The sequence below is a fragment of the Cheilinus undulatus genome, linkage group 23 (assembly GCF_018320785.1).
Source record: "Cheilinus undulatus linkage group 23, ASM1832078v1, whole genome shotgun sequence".
Lineage (NCBI taxonomy): Eukaryota > Metazoa > Chordata > Actinopteri > Labriformes > Labridae > Cheilinus > Cheilinus undulatus.
In genome coordinates, this window is record NC_054887.1 from 19,393,235 (window position 1) to 19,419,980 (window position 26,746).

At 39.9% G+C, this 26,746-nt stretch overlaps 1 long non-coding RNA gene across 1 annotated transcript in view; it reads right to left on the reverse strand.

The window, feature by feature from the left end:
* Nucleotides 1-4,083: 4,083 nt before the first annotated feature.
* The window catches only part of LOC121505286, an 86,800-nt gene continuing 64,137 nt past the window's right edge, over nucleotides 4,084-26,746 (reverse strand). The window contains exon 4 of the long non-coding RNA XR_005991551.1: nucleotides 4,084-4,833. This is a non-coding gene — a long non-coding RNA (uncharacterized LOC121505286). The remainder of the gene's footprint in view (nucleotides 4,834-26,746) is intronic.

A 26,746-nucleotide genomic window follows, 5' to 3' on the forward strand; every position in this document is an offset into this window, starting at 1 on the left:
TGTAGAAACATAGGTAATAAAGGTTAAGAAAGCTAACAAAGCTGAAGCTTACAAAGCCTAGTTAGTTGCCTAATCATTGCAAGCTACTTAGGGTTTTTCATGAGCTATGTAGGTGATGTAGCTAAGGTTACGGTTAACAAAGATATTATTTATGTGAGCTTTGTATTTCTTTTTCTTAAACAATATAGGAAACTTAGGTAACAAAGGTAACAAAGCTAGTGTAGCTAAAGCAAATGAAGCTATGTTAGCTTATGCTATGTTGGATAAAGCTAGGACTATTTTAGAAGTAGATAAGCATGGTGGCTTGCTACATTGGCTAAGGAAGTAACTGCATAGCTAGCATTGCTACGTTAGATTTAGCTAACAAAGTTAAAGCGAGCCACCATTTGCGTAACTACTTCTAAAATGGGCCAATGCATAATTTGACCTCTGACCTTTTTAATGTTTTATCTATAAAATGTTTTTTGGTTGTATTTTGATGAATGTAACTTTGCTTATGAATAAAGTTAAATAATTTAAAAAAAAAAAAAAAGCGGGAAATCTGTGTACCAGTGTCACTTCTGTTCTGACAGAAGTAGCATCTCTATGTCCAAATCTGCAGACTGCAGCCAGACCCCTCTCATAAATCCTGATCAAATCACACTATGAATCCAGTACAAAGACATGCATCATATGTTAAGTTGTGTTTCGTTACATCCCTGCAGAATAACTGTTAAACTTTCCATGCAGTTTTTCAAATCTGGTCTTTTATAGGCTGTTAAAGTGTAAAAGTGACAGCCATTTTTATATTCTGACCCGTTACCTTGCAGTATTTTGCACATATTCTGCACATATTTCACCACACTGATGACCTTCCACTGAGAGTTATTTCATTTCCTCCCAATCTCTATTTTAAGAACTTTCCAGCTCCACTTTTGTGCTACGACCCCGGGGCAGAGGAGTGCAGAAATGAGGGTGAAATTCAGCGCAGCCAGCATGCTGGTGGGAAATGGTTGTGAAAAGCAGGTCTGTTCGAAATTTAGGACTTGCCAGCCCCAAGAAATGATGTCCATTCTGTTGTATTGTCCTGCAACCTATTGTTCAGTGAAGTAAAATAAGCATTTAATCAAGTCCTTTTAAAATGGTCTCTGAAAAGAAACAGTAGCCAACTCTGCAGTGATTACTCTGTGCTGCTTCTATTGTGGGCTTGTTCCTGATAACGGGCAGGACACTGATGTGAACATGGCAGCTGTCATATCCACAGGAGGGCTGGCCAGCACGTTGAGCACTTGCCGTGTGTTTAGTGGCTTCTACTCCTACATGAACCCATCTACCAATCACGTAGGAATAAAAAGCCATAAGACACAACAGCAATCTCACAAGGAGGAGGAGGAGGGGAAGTAGTGAAGAAGAAAAGGAGGCAGGGATATTAACAGAGAAGTCCCGTGCTGCATGGAAGTAAAGGAGAGGTTGTGCTCTCACCAGGAAGGAAAGGAGTGATCTCTGAGAGGGCGAGAAGCTAGGGAAAAGAGTGGAAGGAGAAAGAAAAAGGAGGTGATTTCACAGCCATTCACAAAGCAGAGGTAGCCCACAGGTGATACAAGTATTTATAAGACCATGCTCTCTGTTTGTCTTCCCCTCTGTTTGATTATGTGCTGCTGTGTGCAGCAGATGAATATGTATTGCAGGCATTGGCAGCCTCTGAAATCCCTCTGTGTGCAGAAAATATTTGATATGCTGGAAGCAAACTGCTCTGATGAACCTAACCAAACTCCATCTGCTCTGTCTCCAAACACGCACATATTTTAGTCGTACAGGCAGCCGTGCATGTTTCTAATGTGTAGTTTAAGGCAAATACAAGCTGCTCTTTCTTCAGATGTTGCACCAATAAATATCTAACCCTTTGAAATGAAACGAACTTCTGGTAAAATGGTGCTTTCTGCGATAGAAAGGCAGTCACGCCTTTGTGTAAAGGGGTTACAGTACAGGCATACGTACGCACAAGTCAGGCAGATAAATATGTATGACTCCGCCGCGGTAGGTTTCCTGCTTTGTATGCTAATGATCTTATGCAAGTTTAATAATGCAACTGTGGTGCACTGAGGGTGGGGAGGTGGAGGAGGAAGGTGGTGGGCTGACACAGACCTGCACATCCTCACAAATCCACCATGCAGCCTTGTGAGAGGAGGAAGCAGTGAGGTAACAGATTACATTTAATCGGACTAATTAGAAGGGAAAAGGTTGGATTTACATGCGCAGGTTGTGGTGACTGTTAATGTTTTGTTTAATCCTAGATATCTACACAGGAAGCCACACTTCAAGCCAGTTTTGGTCCTTTAAAATAGAAACCTAAAAAGCAGTGGAAGTCAGGGAGAGGATTTCTGCTTTCTTTGTTGTGTGTTATCAAAGGATGCAGATTAGGATGCCAGAATAATGCAGCTTAGATTAAGATTTTACCTTTTAAAATCACCCATTCATAGCCAGATGCTTCAGTTTCTTTAAAGCAGTAAAATCCTATAGTTGGACTGAGGTGCTCACAGCACCAAGAGGCTCCCTACACTCTCAGATTGTGCACTTAAGCAGAAAGAAGCACTCAACTGTGTCTGTGCTTCAACAGAAAGTTGCTCGAATCCAACTTCAGTGACCGGCTCCTCCGACCCTAAGGGAGGAGCTCACAGGTCAGGAGAGAAACACAAATCCACTATCTCAAGATGCCAAACTGAGAGATATATAGGATCTCTCCTGTGTATGGACTAATACGACAGCAGATTTCTTATGCCAAGAATGAGACAATAAAGAAGAGAATCTATCTCAGAATAACCTTTTTTCTCTTGTTTTCAGTTTCAGGTCTCATCAAAGTTTAAATAATTTGCCTCAAATGCTGGAAGAATTGGCTGTTTGGATATTTCAGGGAATTTACTTGGAAATTTTTAAGTATTTTCATAAAAATTTAGGGGATATGTTTTAATTTTTTCATTTCAAGTTTGGGGAAATTTGCTTTGAATGTTTTTTTGGCCTTTTAATGGGAATTTGGGACAGTTTTTTGGGATGTATGCCTGTCCATGAAAATTTTGGAAATTTTTGTGTAGATTTCTAGGTATTTGATTGGGAAATTTGGGGTGGGGTGATGATAAAATTTGTAAGAATTTTCATGGAAATTTCAGAGAATTTTTTGGATGTTTCCAACATTTTCACAGTAATTTGCTAAAAAATTGTAAAAAAAAAATTGGGTTGAAATTTGTGTTTTTTTCCATGGAGATTGTCAAGAATTTGTGTTTCTGGTAGTGTCAACTTTTCTTTGCAAAGCAAATGTTTCGGCCGGATTCCATGTCTGTCATCAGGCAAGTCTTTCTTGCAAAGCTCCAATCTGAAACAATTGTGCCAAGTCTGAAAATGGATCTGACCAATCAGGGTTATTTAAGGAGAACAAGGGGGTAGCTTGGTAGATTTTAGTTGTACTGGCAGCCAATAGCAATGGCTGCCACCAATGTGGCAATTACTTTGGAAGTAGCTTTGGTATAGCAGCAGTTTCAATATAACTGGACCACATTTCTTTACTGAATAAAGAGCACTGAAAGCTTTTCATGACGCTCTTCTTCTGACCTGCTTTGGCCTGAGTTTGCCATAGTTATGGGGGGTTTAGTTGTACTGTAAGACGATATAAAAAATGACGTCCGTGGGTGTAGTGATTACCTCAGATGTGGCTTTAGTATAGCAGTTTTATCAGAACTTGGTCACATTCATTTATTCATACAAGAGTAAAGAGCTGCACCTGACTGACCTCAACTTGAGTTATATCCACCAACAAGCTCCAGTGTTCATAAACTATGGCGGCTTTTTCCTGTTGAGCTCAGGTTACTACTGGAGCTGTGCATGCATACCACCTTATTTCGTCTGAATCACTCTTAATGAATTTGACAGACAGAATGTTTGTCCAGTCACCTTCTGAGAATTTTTTGATAAGTCCTGCCCTTCCTAAACACTGGGCGGTTTCCCAGATGAATGTGAAATATATTCATTTAATAGATATAAAAAGTGTCCGATTAGCCACCTATTGCTCAGTACTCACATAACAGTAGTGGACTGAAACACTCATGAATTTACTTTTTCTTTTACCTATTTAGGAAAAATGTTAATAATGTTTGAGACATTTGGATATAAGCCTCACTAATGATGCAGAATTAACAATATGAATAGTACCTACTTTAGTCCAGCATTTTCAATATGTGACTGTATTGTAATTATCACAAATATGTCAACTTTTTAAATTAAAAAAGAATGAAACAAAAATCCGTCCATGCAGCAATAAGCTTTAAAGGCACAATATGCAGAATGCTGTATCTCATATTTTGTATTCATATTTTGTGCTGCTTACTTGGGTTAGATCATGATTTTTACATGTTCATAAAAAAACATTTCAATCAATCAACTAAATTATTCTCTGCCATCTGGTGTACATTGTGTCACCCAAACTCTCCCTAAAAAGTATAACTCCACCCCAACATCCCAGATGGATGTGGCCCCACTAGACATTTGAGCAGAGACGCAGTTTTTTTCTCAGGTTTATGAGGTAATCTTACCTTCAAATGATTAAACTCAGAGGTTTTTATTGTTTAGTTTCCTTATACAATGATTCGGTGTGATGCATACACTTATGAAAGAGAGAAATGATGAAAAAGAGGTTTCCTTACAGAAACAAGTGTGATGAGCGAGCGTTTGTGCAATTGTGTGTGGGATCAAACGGGAATCTCGGCATCTTTTGTCTGCACTCTGAAACACATGGCGTGTCAGCTGAGGCAACTTTCAGACTCCTGGTGCTGCAGATCAGTCGGTGCATCCAGTCCTGTGAGGATCCTGCGACAAAAACAGAAGAGAAGAAGAGCGAGACATGAGGATGAATATTAAGAATCCAAACAAGCTGTTTAATGAGCCAATCGTATGGCTTTATTATTAATAAAGGGTGATTATCTTTTGTTTGTAGATTTCAAACTTCTTGCTGTCAATCTCAGAGAGGTGTCAGTCATACAAAAAGTTTTTACATGCAGCTTAAATTGGCCATTAACCTCACACCAATTATGTCTCATGTTGTGCAGCAGCTACTTGTGATGACTAGTGCGGTTTACTTTGCTTAATGAAAAGTTAATAGCGAGCTCATTTCTGCACCTGCTAACATCTCCGCTGAGGTGAAAATTGTTGACAGTAGGTGGAAAACCTAAATGAAGCACTCGGCTGTCGGCGTGGATTCTACACATTTTGGAAAGAGGATCAGCCACAACAAAATAAAGTTTAGCTTTTAATTCATCATCTGAAAGTGTTTGGGATAACTCTCCACACAATGAGCTGTGACATCTTCATTGAAAAGTGATTGATGGGGCCGCCGGGGAGAGAGGCGGTTTGAGAGACAGATCGCTCAAACAGTCAAGCTGTAAAAAGCCCAATAATATGATGAATGGTCTATTTACCCAACACATGAGGAGAGACTTGCATAAAGATTAAATGTGTGAGGGTTTTTCATATTTTCGACGTGTCCTGGTCGTAGAATAGATTAGATATCTGAATAATACGTCTGTGCTTCTCTGTCAGGGAGCATGCTGGAAATGAATTTAAGGTGCGAGGGGATTTTCGAGTGCGAATAATGCAGCTCAGGCTCGTTTATCATGTTTGATTGTCTCACAGCAGGATAAAAATTGGTTATCGATTATGAGGGTTGACACCTGTGTGGATTTCCACCTGCAAAATACACACTAAGGTCGTAAAAAGTTTGAGGAATTTGCTCTACTTGTGTGCACAAAGAAAGTCATTATCAAGAATTATATAATAATAATAATAATTCTTCTCTAATGGAGGGCTATGCTCATGTATCATAAATGGACCATTTAACACTTATAAAGCATGCACACTGTATCTAAACTAAAGCCACTAATCACTTAACTAAACAATGTCTCCAAGGATCCAGAGCTCTGTTGATATAGTGACCCAATTTTTTACACATAGCATCTATAATTGATGTGCGATAGATTAGTCTGCCTCAGATCTGATAAGGCCAGGCGGGGGGGGGGGGGGGGGCTCTGATGGATCCCCAGATATGCTTACATAGGGGGGGAACAGATGTAGAGGCGAGCATCAGAGAGGGATGGGGTTGCCTGTGATCGTTTCCACCCTGCAGCGAACAAAATAGCCCTCATATATCCCTGTAATCTGCATTAGCGCCGGAGCACAAGCCAGGAGACAGCGCAGAGGGGGATGAGTAATGGGGCTACCGCTGATTTGGCAGGCCCATATTACACCTCAAATCTGAGGCAATGGCCAACTGGTGAGAATATGAAATGAGGATGTCACAAATGAACATCATCCCCTCCTGGAACGCCGTATTTATCAGGCTACATTACCAGCAAAGTTAAACTTTAGCCATCTTTACTGCTGTTAATGTTCTTCCACCTGCTTGAGTAGCTGAAAAAGTCATCCCTCATTTGGTTATGGAAAGTTAAGTATATCAACTTGTATACTGCTCTCAAAATTCAAGGTCCATTTACTTTTTATAACCATTTTACACATCATAAGACTAAGCAGACATGAACTTACATGTTTTATTTGGTCTAATTTTTAACAAAGTGAGCAAAGTACACGCTTTTTTTGCTGATTATCAACATATTTTCTTGTTATTTCCAGCCAATAAAAAAATTTCCAATTTAATCACATTAATTTATCTTATTTTCTTAAGATCACAAAGCTTGCTTTCTTGTGAAAAGATAGTGATGTAGAAAACAAAACAACAGGCTGAGACATGTTAAAAAAGCAACCTGCTGTGCCTTCATTTTCTTTCAAGTCAAAAAGATTTCTGAAAATTTCCAATACCAGCAAAGATAAGGAGAAAAGCTCAACAATGAACAAGTTTTGGTTTATCTTTTAACCCTACTGTTGCAAAAGTTTCTGCTAGAGTGATAAAGATTCTACAAATGTGCACATGGATATACATATGTGCACCAGGATCTACAAATGTGCAAACGGCTCTGCAAATGTGTTCACAGATCTTTAAATGTGCAATGTAGTATTTCAATATGTACCACATTGTTGGTACTTTTTTGATCCCTTTATTGTAAACGTTCCGGTACTAGAATTTTCCAACCATTTGGTACTGTTTGTTGGCCAGCAAACAAGCAGCTCAAACATTAAGACCTCTACAAGGTTAACAAAACATGACAAGTTCTCCTGTGTCATAATTGGCATGGTAGACATATCACAACACACAACTTACAAAAACAAATGTATCATGTATGCCAAAGCTTATTGGTGTCTTGGTATATGCACTTTATGAAATGACTAAATAGCTAAATAGTATAGGGACACTAGCTATGTTACATGTCATTCATACTATGGTGGTGCTATAGCAACTGAATAAACAGATGGACAATCCCAACCCATGTGGACATCCTGTTTCTCATCAGTTAGATATGGAATATCAAACGTATCGTTTCAGTTTCAAGTACTGTTTCTGTGAATGTATTGCTAATAAACTTGGAATGTATTAAAGTTAAATATTGGTATTGTAACATCACAAGCGACATGAATCCACAACGCGTATGCAGGTGTACAAATGTGCACACAAATACTTAGGGAGAATTAGAAATGTAGCAACTGAACTACAAATCCATACCAGATCTACAAACGCTGGCAGAATACCACAAATGTGCAAACTGATTTATAAATGCACACAGATTTCTATAAATGTAAACACAGATCTTGAATGAACATACAAATCTTATAAATGTACACAGGGATGTTATAAATGTAAACAGAGATCATATAAATGCACACACGGATCTTATTAATGTGAACAAAAATCATATAAATATGCACACAGATCTAAATATGTGATCACAGAGCTTATGAAAGCACACAAAAATCTATAAATACACACAGTGATGTGTAAATATGAACAAAGATCATGTAAATCTGCAGACAAATCTAAAAATGTGCAAAACGATCTATAAATGTGAACACAGATCAATGTGCACACAGATTTTGAATGCACATACAGATGTTATAAATGTACACAGGGATGTTATAAATGTAAACAAAGATCATATAAATGCACACCAAGATTTTATTGATGTGAAAAAAGATTATATCAATGTGCACACAAATCTAGAAATGTGATCACAGATCTTATGAATGCACAAAAAAAGATCTGTAAATACACACAGTGGTTTATAAATATAAACACAGATCATATAAATCTGCACAAAATCTAAAAAATGTGCAAAGAGATCCATAAATGTGAACACAGGTCATATAAATTTGCACATAGATCTTTAAATTTACACACAGATCTTTAAATGTGAACATAGATTAGACAAATGTGCAGGCAGATCTATAAAATGTGCATAATTGATACATGTGCATGAAGTTTATAAATGTCAACACAGAAATTTGTGATGCACTCACAGATCTATAAATGCACATTGACAATTATGCATGTGCAAAGAGATCTATACATGCAAACATTGATCTTTTTGATGCGCACTTGATTCTTGATGTGCACACAGATTTATACTGTGCACACATATCAAGAAATGCAGACATAGATCTGTAAATGGGCAAATAAATATTTAAATGAGCACACAGAATAACGGATGTGCAAGCTGATGCTCAATCATGCACACAGATCTACAAGGAGTAAATGCCTACTTAATTATCAAAAGAGCTTCAATAAGAAACATGGGAATGATCTGTGTATTAATTTGTGAATAATTTTGTAACAATAATAGCTCCATGTAAACCTCTGGAGGACTAGATCCCCAAATTAGGAACCCCTCATAATAATCTAACTGCATTAAAACAGTTAACACTAACAAATGGTGCATTACTTGGTCAAAGCTGACTTTTTCCTATAAAACAGTGATGTTTATTTGGCAACAAATGTGTCAAAGCTTCCATAACATGTGCATTTTGCTGCATTTGGTCATTTTACTTGACTAAAAAGGTATTTTTTTCCACCCCTACCTTGTCTAAACAGGCACATTTCAGCTCCCTTTCTAATTCAGCCCAGCTCTCAGTGTGCTACAGCATGAGTAATGACTATGCATCAGTTTGGCACCTTCTGTCTGTATTACAACCACAAAACTCTGAGCCACAAGCAACTAGCTGAGTGGTGAGAAAGAATGAGCCCGGAGCCATGCAGGGCAGGAAACTGATGCTTCTGTCCAGCAGCCACAGTGGTGCGAGAGAAAGCATCCAAAAATACAGTTTAACACTTCAAGCAATTAGTTACATCTACATTATGTCTCTGGAACTTTTCTTCTAAATCATTGAATAAGCAGTGCGGTTATTTTTATCTGATTACTTTTAATTATGCGAGTAAATTTTGCAAGACATGAAACTCTTGCTGTAACCCAAATAGCAGAAATCTTTTCATCTCAACTTAAACAGAGCCAAATCCTGGGAAGCGAGGATGTAAAATGAGAGCATAACAAACACAGTGGCTGGCATTAAACTCTTGTAATGGCTTGTAACAGGATATGCTTACTTGCTATCTGAAATTAAAGCGTAGATATTACATCCCTGGAGGCCAATCAAGTAGTTATGCGTATATTCTGCTGGGACGTTAATGTACTCATAGGACTGTGTGCTCAGTCTGTTCATGTGTAGTTTAATTTCCTCTCTTAATTTTTTTCCCCCTCACATTAATAGATTGAGTTTCTATTTACAATTAAAATATCTCATAAGGAAAACACACAGCTCAGGGAAATAACACAGAATCTACACTGAGCTAATGTTATTTTTGCTCCCTTTTGAATAGAAACTCGATTATCAGTTTGAGCGAGAGAGTGCCGAGATAACAAATGGTGCAAAACTTTTGCTTCTTCATCAGACACAACGGAGTCACTTAATCAAGGCTGCAGCCTGAAAACATCAGCATATGGTGGCATTAAATTTACATCCCGGATGGATGTGCAGCAGGAGGGTGTGCACTTCAAACCATCAGTAATCTCTTCATGCATGCTACCATTGTTGCATGGTTTCTCATTATCTAAGAGACAAATCAGCAAAATGGAAATGCTGAAAATCAAACTGAGAAAGACAATAAGGACTGGAGGATGAATCAATGACCATTTCATACAATACTGTGCTCCTGATTTCCCTCCTATTAGCTTTGATTTAGCTGTATTTATGCAAGAGACACAATATATGGGTCCTGCTGCAATTTCTAAGTGTTCATGAGGTTATTCTTAAAGTATAAAATTTACTCCTTTTACTCCCCCAGTGTTTCTGCCTCTGCTGTTCTTCCAATGCAGCGGTATATTGGAAGATTGCTTTTTCCATTCCACACATCTCTATGAAGAAAAAAGTGCTTGTAGAAGCATTTTTGGAGCGAGTGGAAAATTAACTTCAAGCTCGCTTTCAAGTGCAACATGTGACTAATCTGAAAGGTGACGGGGGCTGTTAACAACACCAGATATTTGTGCTTTCTGCAAACTGTTGCACTTTTTTTTGTATATATTGCAAGTTTAAAATGATTATGATAGTTGTATTGTATGTATCCTGTTAATGACACCACTACTTGTTAATCTTAGAGTTTTATTCCACACTAAAATAGGTTTGACTCAGCTGAATGTGTACATAAATGATTGTGGTAAAAAAAAAAAAAAGCTAAAAAAAATCAGTATTTGAAAGAGGGAAATAACAAAAGAGTTGGATGTGAGAGACTGTAAAAGCAGAAGGAAGAGAAAAATCCAGCCCCTGCTAGAGTTGGCTCATACACGATGCAGCAAAAAGCTGAATCTTTTTCCGAATGTGCCAATCATTGTCGACCTATTATGCAGACAAGTATGCAAGGTTGAATATAGAAAATATGGTGGTTTGCTAGGGTATTGCAGGAATATAAAATATGGAATATGAGGAAAAACTCAGCCTATTTTCTGAATCAAAAGTTGTGCTTCTGGTTACAATAGTCAGGCCAGTGATCTTGAAAAACTAGCTGCCCAGAGGACCAGTGGCAAATTTACTTAACATCAAGTCCTGAGTGTTTACCTGTAATGCATCAGAAATGATCGATCCTTCCTGCATCTAATTACCTTTTTAAAAGGCTCCTCTTATCATGAGGACAGACTTTTAGTTTGTAGGCATCAAGATGTTATTTTGAGAGACTGTAGTCCTCTATGGTGGGGTGTTTTGGGCTCATCTGTTGCAGACTTCTCCAATGGGGTGGCCTTGACCGTGGGGCAGGAAGTGACAGACTAACTCTATTTGGGGTTTTCCTTAGTTTGCAATGTGTTATTTTTAATCTGATCCCTCTTTCCCTAACCTATAGGGTTCGGGTTCCCTCTTTGGGTTTTCCTTAGTTTGTGATGTGTTTTTTAAAATTTGATTCCCCTTCCCCTTATCCTAACCTTTAGGGTTCAGGTACCTAACCCTAACCCTCTTTGGGGTTGCCTTAGTTTGTGGTGTGATAAATCTACATTTTTCCCCTCTTATTCATAAAATTTCAGCTGTTGTGAGAAATAGCCACTTACTGTAACCTCTAACAGCAAGCAGAAACTATACTTCATTCAGAATGTCTTTCTAGCTTGGGTAATGCAGGTTACCTCCTGCCCCATGGTTGAGGTCGCCCCATTGTAGAGGCCTGCATCAGACGGGCCCAAACCACCCCACCCTAGAACTCTGCTACCAGATCGTCCCCCAAGTCATTCATGAAAAATCTGTTTTTTTCATGTTCATGCTGCATATGTGAGCCACAGTGCAGATCAAGCAAGAACGCCACTTAAACCTGAAAGGTGGAGATGGCTGGAAGTCATTCAGTTTTCAGCTTTGCTGAAATTACTGCAAAACTGGCATCAATTTTCAGAGGCATTTATCATTGTCTGACAAATGATTACTGCTGAGTCACCAGATTGTGCAGGAAATAATATCATTTTATAAGGAGGATCTCTGTTACATTAGATCCTGCTTCAAACTCTTTAAATCCAGGTTTTATTTTATTTGTAAGGGCTGATTGCAGCTCATTCCACATATCCATGCCTCCATATAGACCTGTGCATTTCCTTCAATCAGCATTATTACGTTGGGGTGTAAAACAATCACTAGAAGCCTGCCTAATATTGAAGTTATTGTCATTAGCATTAATCAACATGGTTTTTGCTAGGTCTGAAAATAGATCTGTCCATTTAGCGCCATTTAAAAAGAATGGGGTGGCAGCTATGGGCGGGGTTTAGTTGTGCTGGTAGCTGATTGCATAGCAACCCATTGAAGCGTTGCATCGGTCAGAGCAGAAGGGATGTAATGACAGACTAAGCAACATTTCATAAATAAAACAGAAAAAGGGGTCCGATGTCCTATCTCGGTTTAAATTATGCATAGACTCATTTTAAAAGTTGTACCCCACAGTGGCTTGCTTTAGCTTTGCTAGCTACATAGTTAATATTACTTCTTGTGAGATGTTAGGACGCAAACCAGTGTAACTATGATAGCTTTAGCAAAAGCTAACAAAGCCAAAGCAAGCCACTGTTCATGTAACATTTTTCTGAAATGGGTCCAGCTTTAGCACTGGCATAATCTAAGATAGCTAATGTAGCTATATGTAGCTGTATGTATTTTGCTTTAGCACATTGGTTATGTAGCTCTGTAACCTCAGAGTCAACAGAGCAAATGTAGCTTGGTTACTTTTAGCACATTAGTTATGTAGCTCCGTAACCTCAGCGTTAACATAGCAAACGTAGCTTAGTTAGCTTTAGCACATTAGTCATGTAGCTCTGTAACCTCAGAGTTAACATAGCAAACGTAGCTTAGTTAGCTTTAGTACATTAGTTATGTAGCTCTGTAACCTCAGCGTTAACTCAGCAAACGTAGCTTAGCTTTAGCAAATTAGTTATGTAGCTCTGTAACCTCAGAGTTAACATAGCAAACGTAGCTTAGTTAGCTTTAGTACATTAGTTATGTAGCTCTGTAACCTCAGAGTTAACATAGCAAACGTAGCTTAGTTAGCTTTAGCACATTAGTCATGTAGCTCTGTAACCTCAGAGTTAACATAGCAAACGTAGCTTAGTTAGCTTTAGTACATTAGTTATGTAGCTCTGTAACCTCAGCGTTAACATAGCAAACGTAGCTTAGCTTTAGCACATTAGTCATGTAGCTCTGTAACCTCAGAGTTAACTCAGCAAACGTAGCTTAGTTAGCTTTAGTACATTAGTTATGTAGCTCGGTAACCTCAGAGTTAGCATAGCAAACATAGCTTCATTAGCTTTAGCACATTAGTCATGTAGCTCTGTAACCTCAGCATTAACATAGCAAACGTAGCTTAGTTAGCTTTAGTACATTAGTTATGTAGCTCTGTAACCTCAGAGTTAAGATAGCAAACTTAGCTTAGTTAGCTTTAACACATTAGTTATGTAGCTCTGTAACCTCAGAGTTAACATAGCAAACATTGCTTATTTAGCTTTAGATTTAGTTAGCTTAGATACCTAAGTGGCATGACATTATCTATGTTGCTAACATAGCTTGTTAGCTTTAGCCTTAGCCTAGTTAGCCTCATTACAGTGTTTTCCTGCTGCAGATCGTTTACTCTGCTTAATTAAACATTGATTAGTCAGGTTTTGCAGGTCAAGTTTTTGACTTTAAGTTTTGGTAGCCTAACTATTTCCTTAAGCTGTACCGTAACCCTTACCAGAAGTTTAATCATATTTTATTTTGAAAGACCTAGCATGTACTTCTGTTGGCAGGGGCCTGAGGGTCTGTATGTAGAAGGTTTTTTTTTTAAAAAAAAATCCTGGTTAAATTTGTTCGAACTGCGAACACACTTAAATAATGAGATTTTAAAAAATATTTTCCAGTCTGTTTTAAAACAAACAAACAAACAAACAAACAAAAAAAAAAACCCAGTACCAACTAGAATCCTAGACCATTAAAGTTGTATATGTTTTGAAAGAATTTGCAACAAAAATTGTTAAAATGTTGCCCAAATGTGGTAAAAGTGCAGTAATGATCCACTGCACATGGTAAATATTGTTTTCCATGTCCCAGACTAGTATTTTTTAAAAGCCGGCTCCTGATTTCATGGCATTCAGAGAGATAAGAGTTTCACTTTCTTTTCTCCTGACTCCAGAACTTACATTACACGTCTGACATTGAACACTTTCTCAAAGCTGCTTATAATAAAGATTATATAATCTCTTTTTCAGGTCACTGAGCAAGATAAAGGCTCATTTTTTCCCCTTGCTTGTGTACATACTCGACTGTAAAGCAAGCTTGTTTATGTAGGGCAGTGAAGAAAAGAAATTATTAATCGTCTAAATATCGAAACCGTCCTCCCAAGTATGCAACCCATCACCCTTATCTCCTCTGTCCTTCCTCTTCCTCTCCTCCCCTGCTTTCATTACTCACCGAAGCCTTTCTCTCTCCCGTCGACTTCGAAGTGAGAACATTTTCATGAAGGCAATAAAACGCTCATCAGCAAAGGCCCTGAAATTATTTTTTAATATGACGACATTTTAATGAGGACTGAAGGAGATGGCTGGTTTGGCTGATGGCAGCGCCTCTTTATCAATGAGTGGCAGGGAGGAACTAATGGCACTAAAACAGACCGCACGCCACACTCTCTCTCGCTCTCTCACTGTGTATCTATGCCTCTCTCTCGCACACAATACAGGCTTTATACTCTTTATTGGAAGGGACTAAATTAAGTTTCAGGTATTAGAAAGACAAGAGCATTGTTTCTTCTGACAGGCCACCCATCACGTTTACTGGATAAACTGTGTGGGCCATTTTTGACCTTTTTTCTAAAACCTTTCTGTCCTTCTCTTTCTCCGTCCAAGTGTTAACGTGTCCTGCCATTGAATGGAACTTAATCTGCAGGGCTTTTCCAGTTTAGCTGCTTGAGAGAAACCTGTCAGATGGGAGTGCTCTGCCAAAGAAAAGGTCATGTTATTGGACTGGAGAGGTTATGATGAAATAACAGATAGAGCCAGACTTTGAAATAAACAAGTCAAGAGCAGCACTGGGCTGCTCTATCTATCCTATTTTCTCAGACCAGCCAGCTGCAGCAGATTGGCCATCCACAGCTGAGTCCAGTTTTGTTTGAGGTGTGCAGATACATTAGTGGCTTTTGTAAATAAGAGGGTGCAAAAAACTGGAGAAAAGGTGATACTGTGATATCTTTAAGTCAAACTCCAAAAGAGTGGACAGTCCCCTCAAAAAAACGTGAAAGGCATCTTGAGATATTGTGTTCCCCAGCAAAGGATGGCCATAAGACCCAGTGATCCTGACCTTTCACTTAAAACCTCCAAAATCTTTCTAATCCATCCTCAAATAAGTAGTGAAGCATGGTGGTGGCAGCATCATGTTGTGGGGGTGTTTTTTAGCAGCAGGGACTAGAAGACTGGTCAGGGTTACTGATGGAGCAAAGTCCGGATGTATCCTCAATGAAAACCTGTTCCACAGTGCTCAGGACCTCAGTCTGGGTCAAAGGTACACCTTCCAGCCTGACAAAGTGCACAGCCAAGAGCATAAGGCCCAGTGATCCTGACCTATCACTTAAGAACTCTAAAACCTAATAAATCCATCCTTGAATCAAAGTCTGAAGGGTAACAGTGTTCTAGAGATGTCCCAGGGTGAACATGACACCTGATAACCTTGACCTTACACCTATGACCCCAAAAATCCAACGAGTTTCTTCTTGAGTCAAAGTAGGACTTATTTTTTAGCAAGTCCCTAAAAATGCTCTTTACAAGCAAGGTATGAACATGATTTCTGAAGATTTTGACCTTTTAGCTCCAAATCTAATCAGCATCAGTTAAATTCAGCCACCTGACCATTACGCCAGCAGGGACTGTTATGACGTTGTATTCAAATGCATCTACTTTAATATGGAGGTGGCTACAACAGCGTCCACTCTTCTTGGAAGGCTTTCCACAAGATTTTGGAGTGTTTTTATGGGAATTTGTGCCCATTCAATCTGTAGAGCGTTAGTGAGGTAAGGTACTGATGTATGATGAGAAGGCCTGGCTCGCAGTCTTCATTCCAGTTTATGGAAGTGAGTTTGAGGTCAAGGCCAGCCAAGTTCTTCTAGACCAAACTCATCAAATCATGCCTTCATAGTCCTTGCCCTTGCTGCAGTCATGCTGGAAAAGGGCCCAGCCCAAACTGTTGCCACAAAGTTGGAAGCACAGCATTGTCCAAAATGTCTTGGTATGCCAAAGTATTAAGATTTCCCTTCAGTGGATAAGGGGGCAATTGGACTGCCTAACAGAGACGCGTGATTCGTCACTCTGCAGAACACGTTTCCACTGCTCCACAGTCCAGTGTCAGTGTGCTTTGCACCACTCCATCTTATGCTTGGCATTAGCCTTGGTGATGTAAGACTTGAAATGTTTGCAAATGGAGACTGCATAACCTTGCAAAGCAGATGGATACGCCCGTTTCCGTGTTGCTCACTGGTGAAACCATCTTGCAAAGCTCCCGTCTGAACCGTTTGGGCCTGGTTAGAAAGTGACAGGACCAATCAGTGATGAGGGGCAGTACTTTCGGGTGCGGTGGAGTCATGACGTAAGCAAGCAGCGCCAAGAGGCCGGTGCAACTGTGGCGGAAGACATTAGCGCAGATGCTGCTAAAGCGCCAGTTTTATCAGAACTTGACGACATTTCTTCGTAAAAGAAGAACAAAGAACAGCATTGAGTTGTTTTCTTTTCAAAAATGACAAAAGTCGTGTACTGACATGTCTACAGTTGCCATGGTTTGCAGCGTTAGTAGAGGCGCAGGCGCGCAGCTTGGTAGCGGTTATGTCACATATTTTGTTGCTCTGATTGGCCCGTTAACATGTGACAGACAGAGCGTTCATCCAGTCACCCTCCGAGTTTTTTTTCAAAGGCTCTGCCCTTTCCCAAACGCTGTGTATGAGTGGTTTTCCAGATGGATGTGTGAAACAAATTCATGTGGCGTGTGAGGTTGCATGGTTAGGTGCTTGATTTTATACACCTGTGGCAACAGGTCTGATTGAAACACCTGTGGTCTCTAATGAATGCATTTTTTTAAAGTCCACTGTAACCTAAAGGAAGTGTACGAGTATAAAAGCACTGTATTTTCCAGACTTTAGGTCGCACTTTTTTTCATAGTTTGGCTGGTCCTGCAACTTATAGTCAGGTGTGACTTATATATCAAAATATATATAATTTAACATGTTTTTGAATGTTAATTCATGCTGACTGACATACATAAGGAGTAAACATTACCATCTACAGCCGTGAGAGGGCGCTCTAGGCTTGTGACAACTATATGCTGCTCCTGTATCACTGAAAAAAATTAACGAAAAAGGGAATCGAGCAGCAGAAAGAAAGTTTGGAGTGAGTGAGAAACTTGTGAGGGACTGGCGAAAAGCAGAGGTTACTCTTACTGCAATGAGGAAAACAAAGAAAGCTAATCGCAGGCTGAAAGCAAGATGGCCAGAGCTGGAGGAACGAATCAACAGATGGGTGCTTGAACAACGTGCTGCCGGGAGAGGCTTGCCAACGGTGCAGTTACTTCTCCAAGCCCTGGTAGTTGCCAAGGAGATGAATATAAATGACTTTGCAGGTGGGCCTTCTTGGCGTTACTGCTTTATGCAACGCAGCCGCCTCTCTATCAGAGCACGGACAATGGTGTGTCATTTTCTAAATAAATGTGACTTATAGTCCAGTGCGACTTCATGACACATTTTTTGTCTGATGCAACTCATACTCCGGGGCGACTTATAGTCAGGAAAATACGGTACTATGGTTTTAAAACTATACATCTATTACCATACATGAATGGCATGTCAATGAGCCTTAAAAAAACGTCTCTAGCCCTGTGACAGCAACTTGTTTCGGACTAAAGCTCATCATCTTGTTTTGCCTGTGACTCACAGGATACTGCAGGTGTATGCATTCAAAACTTGAGTACGGTCATTTCACATACAGAATTTGAAAGCAAAGTGGTCAGTTCATGAAAGGAGAAAAACAGGAGATATTTTTGTTTCCCTCTCTGAACTAACAACATGCACCATGAAGTATATGAGGTGCTAGACAGTACACATTCTGGGATGTAACCGTTGCAAAGCACATTTTTTGGAGGCTTTTATGGTTTTATATGCAAAGGCAAGAGACGATAGAGTCAGAAACAGGGATGAGAGAAAGGGGAAAGATGTGATAAAGTGCAGAGGGTCAGAGTTTAATCTGGGTCGCTTGCTTCAAGGACTAAACTCTGTACATGCACTGGTGGACTCACCCCCCTTGGTGCCCTAATATTTTAAAAACATAGCAAAATGTGCCCTCTTGTATGCCCCTATGGTAGATAAACACAATTAAAGTGCCCTCTTTGGTGCTCACTCAGTGGACAAAATTTGGCTAAGTGTCCAAATTGGTGCTCTCTAAATGGACTAAATTTGGCAAATTGCCCTCTAAGTGGACAATTTATGACAAAGTGTGTCTGTGTTTCCTTATAAATGGCCACTTCATGATAACAGATCGTAACAGATTTCCTAACTATTTCACTACAACTTAAATTATAAATGACAATATTTTTGAACTATAGTGCCCCACTGCACACAACAGGTGCCCTTTTTATGATTTTTCGCCCCTGATCCTCAAACATCCTTTGTGTGCCACTGCAAAAATGATAAATTGTGCAGTTCTAGCCAAATGCAATGACAAAAATTACATATTAGACTTGTTTTGTATGTAAAATATCATGGTGCATTATAAAAGAAATGACTTGTGAGAAGCCTAGTAGCAGAAAAAAGCCTTCTATATCCTCTGTGTGATCCACTGTCTATAAAGTAGCTTCTTATGTCACTTAAATTGAGATAAGACGTCCTTTTAAAGTGTGACCAAGTCTTAACACCGTAACATAGCTGAGGGATGTTGTAAATTAATGTCACCAAAGGTGAAAGTGTATAAATTACAACCAAGATGGACTAAATTATGGTGAGAATGTTTCATAAATTTGACTTTTTCTTGAAGCTTTGAATCTAATGAGTTGTCAAGCAGGAAAACAAGCTTTGAAACTGTAGTAAATTTATGATAAGTGGCAAATTAATGTCACTCACTGAGATGCTTTATTCATTATAAGCTGTTATATAACAGTGCAATAAATGAATAGCTTACTTCTTGTTTCATTACAGCCTGCACCGCTTATGTTTTTTTAATGAGACGTTCAAATTTTGATCCTCCTCCAGTGAGTGGTCAGACTTGGCTGACTTTCCCGCACAAGGTCGGGACTAAAGAGGTTTGTGGAGCCGAGCACCCCTGCCCACCAGACGCTAAACACAACCACTTCCCTGCCTCCCTTCCTCTTTTTAACCATACAAGGTCGTTTCATGCCGGCTACGCCTCTGCAATTAGCATGCAGCCCATGGCGTGGCCTGTCTGGCGGCGAGTGCACGAGCACAGCACCCTGCTCGTCTAATGAGATGCCAGTCAGCGAGAGTGCCTGCAGAACTGTGAAAGTGGGGGGAAAGGAAACTCTCCTGGGGGGTTCGTGCATCACATCATGGGTGGTAGAGGAGACGATTGAAGTGCGTGCAGCTGGACCATGCAGGGCAGACGGCTAATTTAACATAGCACACACTATTTGCTGGACGTTTTCATCTAAATCTTGGGGCTCTGCTCTATCGTGAATTCATTTTTAGCATGAGTAGCCCCAGAAGGTGTTGTGTAGCCTGGTCTTAGCTAGTGCTTTCTTTAAACAGGACCCCACTGGAGGGGGAGATACTATTATTCACTGAATTGTGAAAGGGTTGGTGAATGAAGCGTCAGTAAGCACAGAGAGCAGCCAATAGAATTGTAAAGTTGGAAAAGCTGCTTCTTATTTCACCACTTTCAAATTTCAGGTCAAATTCTGATTTTTCAACTTTATATAAAGTCTTTGCACTGGTTCAGAAAAGCAGATTAATCAATCCTTTTTTGATAGTGTAAATCCATGACCAATGTTATTTCAAGACACTTTACGAAGGGGGCAGGGCTAGACTTTACTGTCTGTTGTGGCTTTTATGATAGATCAGTGCTAATTCTTGATATTACAATAAAGACCAGCGTCATCACCATGAGTACACCACTAGTAGGATTTAGACCTGTCACAGTGACAACACAAACTTTCCCTTTTATAGATCAGATCAATTATCTCTTCATCTAAACATCAATATGTCTTTTAGATCCAACTGCAACCAAGCTGGTTAAGACAGTTTTTCCTCTTGTTAGCACGTGCCACAGTCTCTTGAAGTAGCTGCAATTAAACCTCTTCTTAAAGCCAATGCCTGACTCAGGCATATATCTAGGACTTGTCCAACAAGAGACGAAAACGCTATATTTCCGTTTCCTTTTGAAAACGTTTTCCGCGTAAATGTCCGCGTAAGCATGGAACCACTGAAAATGTCAGAAAACTGTGTTTTCCGTGTGTGTTTTGAAATGCGGATACGACAAAAAACGTTTGCGTGTACTCCTGAATTCATCTCCGTGTGGACGGGGCCCTAATCTTTAGTTAGCTCTAGTTGCAACACTTCCCATGAGCCATGGGTGCAGTTGTTCCATAAAGATTGTTCAGTCCCAAATCAGGAGAAGCATCCTTCATTGCATCCAACCTTAAGGTCCTGTATGGACACATGAGCCAAAGTGAAATGGGATGGTCTGGTCGACATGGATTCATTTGGACAGTTGGAGCACTAATTCATGCTACAACTTCCTCAAGAAGTTAAAGTAAAAGAAAAAAGTGCAACATATAAAATGTGTTTTTAATGCCATCAACCCTCCCCAAATTTTAAAGAGGTATACAGTTATACCTCCAGGACTACTTTAGAGCCTAAAATAATCAACATGCACCAATTAATTTCATCTACATTTCACATAAAAAGGAGTTAATTCTGAGTCTTTTTTAAAAACTGTTGATGGTTTAATTGTGCTTGACTTTGGCGCCATAGCGCAAAGCACCTGTAGTTATTAATAGCATAAACATCATCATTTTTTAGCACTGATTTACACACAGAAAGAAGAATAAACATTTTTAACTCATATTGCTGTGGATCACAACCAGCAGTGCACATTTAACAGTTTAAAGCGATGTGCCAGACCATGACGCTCCACACGTAAGTCTATATGCACCAGTATAATAGGTATATCCAAAGTATATATGTATATACAAATTGGGCTGAAATCATTAGCAGGACTTCATTTATCATGTTTAAAGCACTACACACTGGCAGTGGTGCTGCTGGTGGAAACAGACACATTATTAGTTTATTTATTATAAACCTGCGCTCATTACGCAGCACCATCATCATGTATTTTCACTGTATTACTGTTCCAAAAAGGACATTTATCATCCATTTAGTGGATCGATGTGGGTGTTGGGGGGATGATTGGTGTCCTGACAACAAATATCATGGTATTTTGCGGTATCATTTTTGTACAGCCCTATTAATAACCAAAACACTTGATTATGGGCTATAGGAAACATAAAGGAAAGTAAACTTTCAAGGTGAATATTGTGGTGCTAATACCACCACCAAAATAGGCCCCATAATCCCACAAATTGTCCTTCCTTTGTTACATGGTGACATACATCTTTTCAATGTTATGATTGGATGTCGCAAGTCTTACTTTTACTCATATTGTTGAGGGGGGACTTTATTTTGATCTGATGCACAATTGCTGCAGCTGTGCATCCTGCCTCATTGTCTACAGGGAAATTAGGTTTCCCTGATAACTTTGGCTTTTGTTTTAGGTCCTCCAACATCTAACATCTAGTCGTTAATGAAGTCTTCCTCATAGACTAGAAGATTTGTTGGGCTTTTGGCCACAAAAACTAAATTAAATCAGTGAAACATGCAAAGTGAAATAGCTGTTCATTTGTAGGGAAGGTTGTGTTGTTTTATATCATTTGCACACATTGTCTCTGGTACTTTTCTACCACATCCCTGGAGATGAGCGTGAGCGTGCATCTGCTGTGGGAACGAGCTTGGGGAGCCTTTCAAGTGTTCAGATGTTTCACTTGTTTTCCAAAAGGTATGAACTCAGCATGTAAAATACAGTGTGTCAGAAGCAAACTGGAGCTGAGAAGGATTTTTCCCTCTCTTTCATTTTGACGGTGCAGCGAAGCACAAACCGATCAGAGCTGAGTGCTAGAAATGTGTTTCCATATCCTCCTTCCCTTATTTATTTGCATCTTATTTGAATTTACAATCAGATCCTGTTTATGCAGCGTGCTGTATTCCAGGTATGGGCTTTGACTTTCTCGGCTTACTAATGGTCTGATTTCATTCATATCCAATCAGCTTATTATTATTTCATTCATAAAGCTATAGCAGATGTGATGAGTTAATCAATGAGAGTATGACATTGGCATTAACACTTAAAAACACGTTCTCTGAAAGTGACCTTAGGCGTTTTGTGTTGATATCAAAACTAGAACATCTAGATTGCATTTGACAGCCTTTTCACCCCACAGGAGGAAGAAATATGGAGAGAAACATCTCCGCAACCCTGTGCTGATAAAAAATTCATCCCGGCACTGGTTAAGTTTCATTTTTGCTGCATATTAATAGCACAGATTCTGTGCAGATCCAGCAAACTTGCATAGAGAGCTCCTCCACGCTGTGTGAGGCATAAAAATCACAAAGCATTTTCTTTCTCTACAGTGAAGGAGTCATTATAATGCAGCTCAAGTTTTCATTGCTGCCTACAGCAACAGAATGCTTTAAAATCTTCATCTGAAATAGCTGCTATTAGGCTGCTAATAAACCATAATGTTAACAGTATATGAAACTGAAAGAGCAGCTTAAACTCCTTGTGTATGAAGGCAACATTAAGGTTTTGTGTGAGAGTCAGATCTGGGTCTGATCCTCAGAGATGATGTGTACAAACGTAGTTTGACCTAAATTGCTTCGTTTTGCTCTGGGATTTGCTGAACAAGGCCTGTGGAGGAATCTGCTACATGTTTTACCTTGTTACATGAATTTTTCTTACAGAACTAGGTTTTGTTAGATAAAAATCTCATATTCCCTAAATGCCAACCCTCCTTTAAAACACAGCAGCCCCTCAGCTGATCATACACATCTTTAAACCAGCCCTGGAGGGTTGAAGATGTGAAAGCAGCGACATGCCTCACAAAGCCTCGCCGCCTGCTAATGGCCCCCTGTTTGTAATGGCATCCGTATCGCAGCGCTTGACGAGCTGCCAAAGGGGGTGTTCTGTTATTGCGGAGCCAATCACCCACTAAGTATTTGCTGGCTCCTATTTCCTCTCTGCTAATGTGCGAGCCTCCCCGATGCCGCAGCTAAATCGACTCTTTACGCCTGACTCGTCACCCTGCAGCGACGCGCGGAGAATCCCAAAGATGCACCGTCGGAGGGCAGCCCGACGTCCCTGTTGCCATGGATACGTTTATGGGCAGGGATGTGGCTGGGCAGGCTGTGATGCTTTTACTGCAACCCTAAATCATGGGGAGCGATGGTGTTCGATGATTAGGATGATGAAGCTGACGTGACCTTTGCAAGGGTGTTGTTAGGCGGCGATTGCTCACTTTAATGTGTCTTTGAATCTAGTGTGTCAGGATGTAGACGTGTTTGTCAACTGTTCCAGGCACAGATAGAGTCAGTGGATCTTGACAAGAGTGATAGGTGGGCCCTAATAGCTTACTGAAGGTAAAAATGAAGAATAAAACTGAAATTTCTGGGTAAAAGCACCTGTGGATATAAAGATAAAAGGCAACCTGATACTCTGGGTTCATCTTTTACATGCATAGCAAAAATATGAACATTTAACTTTACTATTTTCAACTCTGCAATCACAAAAACCTTTAAGATGGATAAGATGAGACAATGAAGATATGCATGACAGTCTTTGATTTAGATGGCTAATAGACACAAAAATGCAACTTTAAATGATGAGGTCATTCCATAAGGGAAAGAAGCCATCCAAACTTTTGTTTTTAAGCCATTCAGAGGTGGACTTCCTGGTGTGTTTCAGATCATTGTCCTGCTGCATAACTGAAGTGTGCTTGAGCTTGAGGTCATTGACTTATAGCCGAACATTCCCCCTCTGAGTTTTCTGCTAGCCAGGAGAATTCATGGTTCCATTAATTACAGCGAGTAGTCCAGATCTTGAAGCCACCCCAGACCATCACTACTACTGTTAGTGTTATGCCAGATATAACGGGGCATCACCTTCCAAAAAGTTCAACATTTACCTTGTCAGTTTATGGAGTATTTCCCGAAAGTCTTCGGGATCATCAATGTTTTTTTTGGGGGGGGGCAATGTAAGACGAGCCTTTGTTTCATTTTGGTCAGCAGTGGTTTTCACGTTAGAACTCTCCCATGGATGCCATTTTTCGCCCAGTCGCTTTCTTATTGTTGAATAATGAACACTGACCTTAACTGAGTCGACTGAGGCCTGCAGGTCTTTAGATGTTGTTCTGGGTTCTTTTGCGACTTCATGGATGAGTCGTCAATGCGCTCTTGGAATCATTTTGGTAGGCCAGCCCCTCCTGGGAAGGTTCGTCACTGTTCCAATTTTTCCCCATTTGTGGATAATGGCCCTCACCATGGTTCATTGGAGTCCCAAAGCCTCAGAAATTGCTTTTAAACCCATTCCGACTTCAAGATTTCTTGATCCAACTGGTTTTGCAGTAGTCAGGCCTGGGTGTGGATAGTGAAATTGAACTCTAGCTCTCCGAAAAATGTGGGTAATCAAAGTTAATTCATGATTCAACAAGGAGGCCAACTACCTTTTCATATTGGGCCGGGTAGGTTTGTGTGGCTTTCTCCTTTAATAAATGAAATCATCTTTTAAAAACTGCATTTGCATTTTGTAAAGATAATACAGCTAAAAGAAATGCACTCCCTGTTCAGAAGTAAAGCATTCATCAGCCTGGCACAGTTTTGATGCTGATATTTGTTTTTTAGCTGATTATTGGTAAAAGCATTTCATTTTACTGATAATTGTCCAAAATCAGTTTATCCAAAGGTGTGCTACTTTGCCTCCACTGCAAGATGAGTCTTCCCCTCTGCTTTTGTTTTCACTCTCTTCAGTCTCAACACTATCTGACTGGCTTGATGTCAATCAACACTGGGTGGTGTTAACACTGGGAGTGTACTTCCTGTTTCTCACGTTGACAGAGCTAGTGTTAAACTGTTCCTTTTCTTTAATCTCTTAACTTGCAGTTTGTCTTTTTCCACATTAAGTACATTTTGTTTCTCAAAACAAATGCATACAAATTTGAGATATGGGTTATCGGTCACATGCTTCACTAACAATCGGTATTAATATCAGCTCTGAAAAATCAACATTTGTCGACCCTTAGTGTACTAATAAAAAGACGAAATGTAACAAAAAAATCCTGGGATCTTAAAAAAATCCCTTGCACAAAGAGAGCAACTAACCTGCAACTGCTATAGCATTATCTAGGGATCATTATACTATGTCATTTTGTACATGCGCTCCTTTCTTCATGTTTGATGGTGTTAAGCAGAATAAGCACTTTAAAACTTTTTCTAACTCATGGTTTCAGACATCACTGGTGTTGCAGTGTAATTCATTTGAATGTTAAAGCTAAAAGTCAGGATAATAAAACACATCTCATTGCATTCATTTGATTCCAGAATCAATACATTGGTAGAGATGGCTTCAAATAGTCAATATGGACAAGGATAAGGAAAAAATATTTGAAAAGCAGAATAATTTGTTTTAAGCAATTAAGGCTGCTATTAATCACAATCAAGTATTGAAATTCAGCAATAAATCACGATCAAGGATTTTTAATACGAAGGCCCTAGAAGCTTTACTACTACACTATTGTTTGTTCGAAGTTGTTGGCAACTTTGGACAGGTTTCTCAAAGTTTTCCTGTAAGCTAAGACTTTGTGAGGTGCCATAAGGCCCCTTGATGGCTACAGTTAATACAACTCTGTGATGATTAATCGCCCCTTCAATAATTTTTCAAAAAGGGTATCTCTTATACTTTTCCTGCCAGGTAGCAATGTCCAACTTAAAGGTGCACCTGCACGGTAAACAGAAAGGTGTCCTGCTGATAAGAGCAGCCAAAAGCAGCGCTCTGAAAGTGAGAGGCAAATAAACTCCGAAAGATTTGAGTCCTCAAGAGGGGTTTGTGCAGGAATGAGTAATATGAGAAAGTGAGTCCACGGCTAGAAAAGCCCAGACATACTTTGCCCCCCGTTATCGGCTGGCGCAGATGTGCCTCAGCCTTCTCCGCAGCGCTCCCATTCGCCACATCCATCACAGAAGTGCACCTTGGGAGATTGAGAGGATGGTGCAAGCGCCAAGCCCACCATCTGCCGTCGTTTAGAAATAAATGACAGGCCCCAAACCTAGTGGGAGCCCGTCTCATTCCGCTGCCAGCGTCGGTGCGGTGACGGGTCCGCCCAACCTTCCCGCTTTTTTTTCCCCCCTTCCTGAAATCTTTGTGTGAGACCCCTGCCAGTCATGCTGGAGCAGGCCTCGGAGAGAGACTTGGAGTGGATTTGGTCGGCGAAGCACGGCCCTTTACTCAGGGGAGCGGGCAGGTGGAACAGCGTGGTGAAAGCAGCTGTCTCCCTGCTGATTACAGCAGCCAACATGGAGAGCTGGAAGAATCGGCTGGAAGCACCTTCAAACTTTGGTTTATTTCATTAGAGGCTTACTGATGATCTCCAAATAAGACATTCTTATTTATAACAAGCTGGGAGTTTATGATCTGCCTCCAGGTAGCGCTTTTACTCCAACAGATTCTTTCTAATTGATATTTTACACGCATGCAAAGAAATGTGAGTGAAACAA